Consider the following 11,501-nt stretch of genomic DNA (forward strand, 5'->3'; position numbering starts at 1 on the left):
GTGGTAGATCATAAGTTCAGATCCTATATGCATATTAATACCCCTCTGATTATGAACATGTTTATGCTTTGTGAGTAGTTACTTTTGTTCCTGAGGACATGGGAGAAGTCTTGCTATTAGTAGTCATGTGAATTTGGTATTCGTTCGATATTTTGATAAGATGTATGTTGTCTCTCCTCTAGTGGTGTTATGTGAACGTCGACTACATGACACTTCACCATTGTTTGGGCCTAGAGGAAGGCATTGGGGAGTAATAAGTAGATGATGGGTTGCTAGAGTGACAGAAGCTTAAACCCTAGTTTATGCGTTGCTTCGTAAGGGGCTGATTTGGATCCATATGTTTCATGCTATGGTTAGGTTTACCTTAATACTTTTGTTGTAGTTGCGGATGCTTGCAATAGAGGTTAATCATAAGTGGGATGCTTGTCCAAGTAAGGGCAGTACCCAAGCACCGGTCCACCCACATACCAAATTATCAAAGTACCGAACGCGAATCATATGAGCGTGATGAAAACTAGCTTGACGATATTCCCATGTGTCCTCGGGAGCGCTTTTCTCTATATAAGAGTTTGTCCAGGCTTGTCCTTTGCTACAAAAAGGATTGGGCCACCTTGCTGCACTTTATTTACTTTTGTTACTTGTTGCTCGTTACAATTTATCCTATCACAAAACTATCTGTTACTACTTATTTCAGTACTTGCAGAGAATACCTTGCTGGAAACTGCTTATCATTTCCTTCTGCTCCTCGTTGGGTTCGACACTCTTACTTATCGAAAGGACTACGATAGATCCCCTATACTTGTGGGTCATCACCGGATACTATGATGGGCACATTACCAAGTGTGTCCATCTCAGAGGAACATCGTACCTTAATGGGTACGGTAATTGAAAGGGTTCTGTCCGCGAGAAGCGGATTAAATGAAGAGTTCTTGGGCCTGTTGAGAGGCTTCAAGGTATGCAAAGTAATAGCTTAACTATTTTTATATGCATAATGCGGCCGTGTACAGGTAGTAGCCCTTGAGACTCTGGTCGGTCTTCATAGGGAGGCGATCAGAGGATCAAAAAGATATGCTCAGGAAGTAACCTAATTAATTCAAACACAGGTTGTTGCATCGATGGCGACCGCCAAACTGCGGAAGTTGTAGATCTAAAGCGGAAACTTGAGTTAGCGGATGAGGACATCACTCTTATTAATAGGCGGCTCGACGAGGCACAAGGTATGTGTTGGCACAGCTTGTTTATGCATGTATACTAGTATGAGCATGAGGCTGGAAGTCATATACTATGACATGCATAACTGCAGATAGTGCTGGCGCGGTTGGGACCCTTCGGGCTGAACTTTCCCGGGCCAAGGAGCAGGCCAGAGTGAGCGACGCAGCTGCCAAGAAGGCGGCTGCAGATTTAAAGGCCGAACAGGCCGTTCGGAGCCAGTGCCAGGAGAGAATATCTACTATGGAGCGGGAGCTGAATGATGCCACTAGCAGGTGCAAATCTCTCGAGGAGGATAACAAAGTCAAGGCAGCCAAACTCGACAAGGCCTTACTAGAGGCGAAAGAAGCACGATCCGAATATAGAGCGGCTTGGGAGGAGATCCGACAGGCTGGGGAGATAGCGGATGGTAAGCCCTTTCTTTTACAGAATAAGTTCGGCGACCCAAAGTATGCTCTGCTTAACCAAATATGGAGTTCTCGAGATGCGTTCTTGGATCTGTCGAGGAGTGCTTCCGACGCGGCGCAGTGCTTCCAAGTACAAGAATGACGTGCTGTGGAGAGGCTTTTCTAGTCGCAATTCAATGTGGCAAGGCGTCCGGCGTTGTTGAACGAATAGATGGCCTAGTGGGCCGAGCTACACAAGATGTCCGGAGCTGCCATGAAGGACGTCGTGGTTCGGCTATGGCCGGCCGAACCCGTTCTGAGCAGCTATTTCAGTTTGGTGCAGCGGCTTGTTAATGCAGTGCCGCATATTGACACCGTCAAGTAGGCGGTGTGCATAGAAGGTGCCCGGATGGCCTTCGCCCGTGTCAAGATGTACTGGGCAAAGATGAAAGCCACCAATGTTGCAACTAAGGGTCCACCTGGAGGGAAGGACCATCGCACGCCGGATCATTTTTCAAGGACGTCCGAGAGGGCGCCTCCTTGATAGAGGGTCAATGCTCGAAGGATATTATATTTGAATAAATGTACCAAAATTGTGAAAACAATATTATGATACGTTAAAGCTGTGTTATATACCTTTGCCATTATTTCCTCCTGTGCGGCCGTTTCTTATAACCTGAAAGTTTGCAAGTCATCGGCTTCAGCCCCCTCGCGTAAAATGCGAGGGTGTTTGGAATAGCACCTGATCACTCTTGACCCAACGTCTTGGTCCGGAACGGAGGTGTCGATGCGGCGAACTAGGCAATCAGACTATAGGGCTTTAACACCTTCACTTAGCCATAGGAGTTTTACGGCGGGTCTACTATGTAGCCCTGGTATGCATGCAGTTATCCAAATACGGTTGTGTTAAGTAGGTGACTGTCGGTGTCAAAACCGGCGGATCTCGGGTACGAGGTCCCGAACTGTGCGTCTAAGGCGGATGGTAACATGAGGCAGGGGACACGATGTTTTACCCAGGTTCGGGCGCTCTTGATGGAGGTAAAACCCTACGTCCTGCTTGATTATTCTTGATAATATGAGTAGTACAAGAGTTGATCTACCACGAGATCGGAGAGGCTAAAACCTAGAAGCTAGCCTATGGTATGATTGTGTGTTGTCCTACGGACCAAAACCCTCCGGTTTATATAGACACCGGAGGAGGCTAGGGTTACACAAGGTCGGTTACAAAGGAGGAGATATGCATATCCGTATTGCCTAGCTTGCCTTCCACGCCAAGTAGAGTCCCATCCGGACACAAGACGAAGTCTTCAATCTCGTATCTTCATAGTCCAACAGTCCGGCCAAAGGATATAATCCGGCTGTCCGAAGACCCCCTAATCCAGGACTCCCTCAGTAGCCCCTGAACCAGGCTTCAATGACGATGAGTCCGGCGCGCAGTGTTGTCTTCGGCATTGCAAGGCGGGTTCCTCCTCCGAATACACCACGGAAGAGTTTGAATACAAGGATAGTGTCCAACCCTGCAAAATAAGTTCCACATACCACCGTAGAGAGAATGACATTTCCACAAATCTAATCTGCTGACACGTTTTGGCAGCATGACATCACGCCACGGCCCGATAATTATTTGAACTGTGTTTCTTTAACCAGCCCCGCACATAACGCGAGGCGGTTTCTTGACACGTCTTGTCAAAGCAGAGATCGTGTTCCCCTTATCACGGGATTCTCATCAATACAAACGTGGGTAACCCAACCGCGCCATCAATTACGGTGCTTGGGGGACAAGCGAGTTTTACCAGGCTGGTGGGGGCGCATAGTTTCGTCCGCCCTTATAAAGGGATAAGGTTTCACCTTTTTCTACCAACGCCTTCTTCCTCCTTGCTCATCCATTCTCGCGCACTCGAGCTCCAGTGCCCAAGTCCACATCCTTCTCCTCAACTCTCTCCAGACATGTCCGGAGTGGGAGGCAACTGGATGGTCTCCTCCGTCATGGAGGGGTACATAAAAAAACTATGTGGGGCCGGATACTTAGCCGCGGATATCACGCACCGGCTGCCAGCCGCGGGGCAGATCGTCCCTACCCCAGAACCTCATGAGAGGGTGGTTTTACTCCCCCACTTCGTCCACGGACTGGGGTTTCCCCTCCATCCATTCGTCTGCGACCTTATGTTCTATTATGGGCTGGACTTTCATGATCTGGCCCCGAATTTCATCCTCAACATCTCGGTGTTCATCGTCGTGTGCGAGGCCTTTCTCTACATCCGGCCCCACTTCGGCCTATGGCTGAAGACCTTCAATATCAAGCCGAAGGTGGTTGGCGGCCAACAAGTGGAATGCGGCGGAGCCATGGTGGGCAAAATGCCCAACATTACATGGATCGAGGGCTCCTTCATGGAGACCATAAAGGGGTGGCAATCGGGGTGGTTCTACATCGCCGAGCCGTGCGACACCAACTGGGTGGTGGCCCCCTGAGTTTCGATCCGGAATCCCCACGCGCCTCACTTCTTGGAAGGAGAAGGGCCTGTCCTGGGGCTCATCGATGGAGCTGGACGGACTCCAAAAGTGTATCCGGAACATGACAAGCAAGAAACTCAAGCTTGTCAACATAGTCCAGGTCATGCTCTTCCGCCGGATCCTCCCGTGTCAACAACGGGTTTTCAACTTATGGGAGTTCGACCAGGCCCAACACCAGACTCTACACGAGCTCTTCGACACGACGCATAAGGACGTCTGGAAGGTGCTATTCAAGGGCGCCAAGGTCCCCCCTTCTCTTACCGGGGACCGCGGGCTAAGCGCGAAGCGCCCTGCGAATCCGGTAAGCTCTGTGCATAGGGTATTTATTTCCCATAGCTTAACCATGTGCGGGGTCTAAGCTCCCTTGCCTTTGACAGGACTGGGTGGAGACATCGGAACAAATTAACTGTCCGGCCCCTCTGCCCGAAGACCCTGCAGATGCTCTCCTGACGAAGATGCGGACTCCGGCTCCTTATGAGGTGCCGGAGAAGACCAAGAAGAAGGCCACGGGAACCCGAAAGAGTTCTCGGCGCCAGGTGGTATCAGACTCATCGTCCAATAACTCCGAGATGCACTCCTCCCATGAAAACGAGGAGGAGGAAGATGAAGATTCTCCCCTCCAGCCGGGGGAGACAAGAAAAGGAAGGCCGCCTCAACCGGGGAGGCCGAAGGGTCCAAGAAGGGAAGGACTCTCCTTCCGGACTATTCCACCACCGCCGCCGACGGCGAAGACGAGTGGTTACTCAGGGCCAAGCCCCTGGCGAAGTCGTAAGTATTCGGATACCAGAGTAACTCATAGTATACTTTTGTTGCACTGCTTCTCCTAACGTCGAATATGATCATGCAGTCCGCCCCGAGCCCGTATCGATGTATCCTCGTCGGACGGTTCCTTGGACTCGTCAGATATGGATAGTGATCCACTTCCATCCGCCTCCTCTCCTTGCCCTACGAACAATGTCGAGGTATTGTCTCAAGGGGCACCAAACCGGGGGGAGATAGTCCCGGAGGCGCCTCAAGACGACCTTCCGGACTCCAGGAGCAAAGGGAGCAAGGCTCCCAGGGGCTCCAAGTTCGGCCCTCAGCCGAACACCGCGCCGGAACCTCCAGTGGTTCCGGACTCGGGCAGGCGGCCCCCTTCCAAGAGGGGCAAGCCGTCCGTGCCGGTGACCTCTGTCCATCCAAAGGCACCGGACGACCTGCTGGGAGCGCTTCACGGCGCTTCCATCGACGAAGAGCACCACACTATTATGAGTGCGGTGATCAAGAATGTTCAGTCCGCCAAGAGTGGACTGACTGAAGCCTGTGCCAGCCTTCTAACGGGTTTTGAGATAAGTATTTAAAATATAGGAAAAATATTACCGCATAGACAGTAGCCCCTGATGCTCTGTTTGGTGTTCACAAAGAAAAGCTGAATAGAGGATCAAATAATATCTGCAGGAGTCTAATATAAGTATGTCTATATGCGTATGCAGGCTTCGCTGCTGACCTCTGCCGTACTGACTGCGGAGGTCGCCGTACTGAAGCAGAACCTTGAGCGGTCCGAGAAAGAGCTCGGCCTTGCCAAGAGGCAGCTCGAGGAGAACAAAGGTAAGTAATGCCTTGTCCATATATATATATATATAGTAGCACTATTCTAATCCTGGGATTAGAATAGTTATTTGGATCACGGTTAGTCCTATATAAGAGGCGACGGATGCTCCCGAACTCAAAAAGAAAAACAAAAAGAACAAAGAAAAACCACCCACCCCATCGTCATCGCCCCCACGATCCCATCGTCTCACTCCCTCGATCCCCCAAACTGCATCACACCGCCAGCGCCGCCTCCCACCCTGGCTCGCGCCGCCGCCGAGCCCCGGCCAATTGCCCCGCCGCCGCCGGGCCATGCCACCAACTGCCCCGCGGCCGGCACCTGCACCTCCCACCTCCACCCACTCGCTGCCCTCCCGCAACTTCCCAGTGCGGAGGCGCCCCGGGCCACCAACCCACCTCCGCCGGCACCGGGGCCGATGACGCGCGCCGCCGTCAACCAGGATCCCGCGCCGCAGCCGCCCTCCACCAGGATTCAACCGCGTCGGCCGCCTCCCCCTGCTTCAACCGCCAAGGCACCATCCGATCCAGCCGCCGCGACAGCCCCACGCCGCCATCGGATCCAGCCGCCACGACAGCCCCGCGCCGTTGCCGCTGTGGCCACGACGCACTTGATCCCTGCCGCCGCCGCTGTGGCCCTAGCGCACCTGATCCCCGCCGCAGCATCGACCCCCGCACCGTGAGATCGCCGCCTCGCCTCACAAAGCGCCGTGTCCCAGTTCCTCCATCCGCCACCGCCACATCCTCCACCGGACGAACTGTCCACCGGCTCCCATCGGCGATGCTCCCAGCCAACATGGCTGCCAGGCCCCCCGCCCACCACTAACCCACTACCTCCTATAGCCGCTGTTGTCCGACATGTTGCCCCTGTCGTAACCAATCACTTGAGGGGCGTTGCCTCGCTGCATGGATGCTCGACTACTCCGGAGCGTCGCGGCAGTCCACCCTCTCCACCGTCGGCAGGGCGATCCTGCTTAGACAAGAAGATTTTCTCAAGTTCTTGGGCTAACATGCCCCTGTCTGCTTTTTTACTTCGACGGGCAACATTGACAGGAGGTTCACGTTTAGATTTGTCTTCTGGGTTCTGACTATTTTTCTTTGATGATACTTCAGTTCGCACGAGTTTTATTGATCCATGATTGATCTACTAGACAGATGTAAAATTTGTATGTTCCTATTTTGGGCATGCTAGATGTTCGATGCAATGTACTGTACTTGAGCAATCATTTTTTCTATACTTGACCTGCACAAAGGTGTGATGTGCAAACACTATAATCTCAGCAAGTTTGGTGATGTGCAGGTGTGAGATTATCCACCAACAAAAAGAGTGTTTTCTGTGTGTAATTTCCACCTATATTTGCCCCCAACTTGTGATTTGTTTTCATTTGAAAAAAATCTATGTGTATGTATAGGAGACTCAAAATAATAATATGTACTAAGAAAGTTCACGTGATATTGCATCAGAAGTTCGTTATTTACAAAGAGAGTATACATTCTTATTGTGTGTGTGCGCGCGCGCGTATGTGTGAGAACTTTGACGCCCTCCATCTGCTTATTGAACTTCCAACGAAGAAGTGGATCTTCCCCATTACTAATGAATAAACCAAGAAGTTCGGTTTGAAATAACGAAGAAGTTCGACATTTACTAAAAAAACTCCAATTTTTCACATTTTTAGAAAATACACAAAAAAGAGGTTCAAAAATTTGAAAAAACTTAGATATTCTCACGTAACCAAGAGAAGTTCAGGTTGATAACTGCCAGAAGTTCACGTACTACACAGTGTGCATTTGTATGAAAAAAAGAATAAAAAAGCAAAGGCTAAAAAGTTTTTTTGCTAGAAGTTCAAGTGCTCGGCCCAAGAAAGTTCAAAAATTCTTGTGAGAGGTTGAACAAAAATACGTGACAGAAGTTCAAGGTGAAAACAACGAGAAGTTCAACTACTGCAAGGAATGCATTTCAAATGAGAATAAAAGTATAGAAAATTAAAAGCTTAAAAGGTTTGTTGAAAGAAGTTCAAGTGCTCTGTCCGGGGAAGTTCAAAAATTCTTACTAGAGAGGCTCATCTTGTATTTCCATGTTCAATTTTTTCTGTATAAAAATCAAATACAATTCTTTACTCAAAATATGAAAAGGTGAAGTTCAAAATTGAAATAACATAGAAGTTCGGAGTTTATTAAAACCTAGGATTTACCTTTTCAAAAAATAAAAAGCACAACGCCATTTTTTGCACTTTTGAAAACAATCTCATAAATGAAAAAAATGGTTGCTAGAGGTTAAGTGCTCGGCGAGGAAAAGTTCAAAAAAAATTGTGAGAGAGGTTCACCGTGTGTTTAGATGTCCAAAATATATAAAAAGATGTTGTTTGTTGTGTTTTAAAATAATTCACTCAAACCAGAGAGAAGTTCAAAGTGATAACATCCAGACGTTCACGTACTGCATGTTGTGTCGTATAAGAAAAATACAATATAAGTGAAACAACGTGAAGTTCAAACAGACATGCCCCAGAAGTTCAACTACTTCACACAGTGCAAAAAACAACAAAATAGAGTGAGGTTCAAAAAAGACATGCCTGTGAAGTTCAACTACTTCACGCGGTGCATTTCCATTCACGATGAAGGCAGAAATCATGATCTTGTCATTTCTCTAATTGACTTCAAAACGACAGGAATATCATATGTGTAAGTTCAAGTCCCCGGCCGGAGGAAGTTAAAAAATTTATTGTGAGAAGGGTTTGTACAAAAGGAAAATCATTTGTGTAACACTGACAAATGGATGAGGAAATTACAAACGAAAATACGTCACAGAAGTTCAACGTGAAAACAACAGGAAGTTCAACTACTACACTGAATGAATTTCACATGAAAATCTTTTAAAACCGTCGCGAGTATGAAAAAATGATCAACACGGGAAAGTTGTGTGTTTACAGCAGCTTTCCATCGGTATATCACTCGTTGAATTCCGGGGAGTGGATGGAGAGCTACAAGTAGTGGATGGAGATCTGCGAGCAAAAAAAAGCACGTCGAAAACAGAGTGAAGTTCAGGTACACGCGACGAGAAGTTCAGGTTCTTCACACGGTGTGTTTTCGAAGAATCTGTTTCGCGATAAAGGCAGAACGAATGATCTCGCCATTTTCGAAATTACTTGAAAACAGTCAGGATTCAGAGAAAACCATCAACATGAAAAAGTTTCGCATTTTCCGTAGCTTTTCAGCGGTATATTATTTGCCCCATTCCGATAAAGTTTGTAGAAATTACGGCAAAAATATGTTTTTAACCATTTTCAAAACTGGCATAAAACCGTAATGAATTAGGAGAAACAATATACAAAAAAGTTTCGCATTTATTCAAGCTTTCCAACTCCATATCATTTTCTGCATTTGGACGTACGGTTAAAAAATTAGCTCAAAAATACAAACTCGGTGGAACTTATACCGTTTTCTAAATTACTTTTAAACCATTCAAAATTAGAAAACACTTTTAACATAAAAAAGTAGCGCATTTTCATAAGCTTTCCAACGCCATATTATTTGCCTCAATTGGATTAGCCGTTTAGAAATGGCATCGAAAATACGAACTCGGGTGTTCGATTTGCGAAATTTTACGATTTTCCGAATTACTCTTTAACCGTAGGGAATTAGAGAAAACTTTCAACATGTGAAAGGAGCGGTTTTGCAGCAGCTTTCCAACGCCATATTATTTGCCTCATTTCGATAAACGGTTTAAAATGCGATCGAAAATACGATTCACATTTTTTATATGAAGAAAAAACGGTTTTCAAAACTGCTCTTAAACCGCTTACATTTTGCCAAAAATTTAACTTGGGTCATGATACTGATGTCCATAGCTATCCAACAGTATATCGCAAGCCCCATTTGGACACCTTTTAGCTGAAATTCAACCTAGTACTCGGGGAAGGTCAGGCGCGTTACTCGGGAAGTTCATGTTGTGATCAGAATATTATTCTGATCCCGTGATTAGAATAGTGTTTATATATATATATATAAAGAGTGGTACTATTCTAATCACAGGATTAAAATAATTATTTGGATCACGACACCCTATATAGGCGTCTTCCTGAACTCCCGAACCGTGGCAAAGAAAAAGAAATAAACGCAGCGCCCCCACTGTCCCCGCCGCACCCCCATCTCTTCCACCTCCCGATCTCGACCATCTCACCTCCCCGCCACCGGGATCCAGCCAACGGCGAGTCGGCGACCGCCATCAACCCACCTCCCCGCCGCCGGGATCCAGCCACCCAGCGCGCTGGCGCCGCCTCGAACCCCACAGGCACCTCATGTGCCGCCGTCACGTCTCCTTCACCATCGCTAGCGAGCGCACCGCCGCCACAACCACCGCCTCTCGACAGCGCCGGCGCGCACGGATCCGGCAGGATCCCGACCGAAGCGGGCCACCCCTGCAACCCCCGGTGACGCCCACCCCCCTGCGCACCGCCTCCTGGACCTCCCGGCGTCGCTCAACCCTCTGCATCTCCCATTGATGCGCCGCCACCTCCACCTCCCACCGGTGCGCTGCCCCTCCCGATAAGCGCCACCACTTCACGCCCCCACACCGCTGCCCCTGCTTCAGCTCCACCCGTCGCCGCAGTCCAACATCTCCAACTGCAGTCGTTCGCCGCTTGAGGTAAGTCGGGTCTCAACTTCTGCTCATCCTTCTTAGCTGATGATGTTCAGCAACAGGAAAGATCAAGTCCTTCTAACGCTACTTCACAAGTTAGAGGCCAAGTCGATGAACCATGCGGTTGCTAACAAGACATTTCCTTGGCTATTTAGGTGATGCACTGCTTTCCAACAGACATCGACCCAATGACCCGAGTCAAGGTCCAGCTTGCCAACTCCAGCATCCTCTCTGCATTGTGGAACATGAAACTCTTTGGAAGCTGCCGGTTGTCACTGAAAGCACATGTGAATGTGGGGTATTTTTCTTGGGGTAGTGATATATTTGTCTCAGTAGCTTACATGCATGTTGCAATGTGAGAGTATTTTTACTGAGCATTCGATGTAATGGGGTTCTGCTTACATACATATCCTGAATGTTTGTTCCATCACACATGTCCTTGAATGTTCGTCCCATGATGTAATGGGGTTATGCTTACATACATGTCCTGAATGGCCCTAGGACGTTCGCTGCCGCAGTGATCTTGATCACACTGTCACGATGCACCGCAAGGCCGAGATCTTTCCATTCTCGGCCTTATTTAATTTCCTTATTTCAAGATTTGTGTATTTTCAGGCTTAAATCATGTATGCTGTACACAGGAGTGAAGTTCAGTTTTCCGGAGAAAGAGGCGTTGCCATGACCGATGCTGGCTGTTCGTGCATGGAAGTCCGTGTATTCTGTTTGAAAACCTGGGAGCATGCCCAAAACATTCAGAAATATCAATGACAGAAGTTCGAATATAGGGAGGTTGATGCTTTGTGTGTGTATACATTTTTAGGGGATCCTGTGTTTGTATACATGGCAACACAATTTTTTGTGCATGATATGTAGTTCTACAATAGCAGTTGAATAAGGAAACAATTTCTTTTGGCATTTTCTTCATTTAGCCATTTGTGTTAGTATCATATTTTGGTACTTATTGTTTGCAAAAATAATGACATTGTTTTCACTAAAAAATCATGAAAAAAACTGTGAAAATTGTGTTATCAATAGTGTTTGATATTGTATCCGTAAGAACCTATCCATTTTTTCATTCTTCACGTTTTGAGTATATGTGATAATGGATAAAACATAATTACAATAACTAAACTTCAAATTATTAATGATCTGGTTCAATATTACAAAACTCG

The 11,501-nt window shown here is 47.7% G+C and overlaps 1 long non-coding RNA gene across 1 annotated transcript; it reads left to right on the plus strand.

Annotated features, from left to right (window-relative positions):
- The first annotated feature begins 9,780 nt into the window (after positions 1-9,780).
- LOC125520000 lies at positions 9,781-11,244 on the plus strand. The gene is made up of 2 exons (XR_007288396.1): positions 9,781-10,335; positions 10,485-11,244. It is a non-coding gene; the product is annotated as an uncharacterized LOC125520000 (long non-coding RNA).
- The last annotated feature ends 257 nt before the right edge of the window (positions 11,245-11,501 follow it).

The sequence above is a fragment of the Triticum urartu genome, chromosome 1 (assembly GCF_003073215.2).
Source record: "Triticum urartu cultivar G1812 chromosome 1, Tu2.1, whole genome shotgun sequence".
NCBI lineage: Eukaryota > Viridiplantae > Streptophyta > Magnoliopsida > Poales > Poaceae > Triticum > Triticum urartu.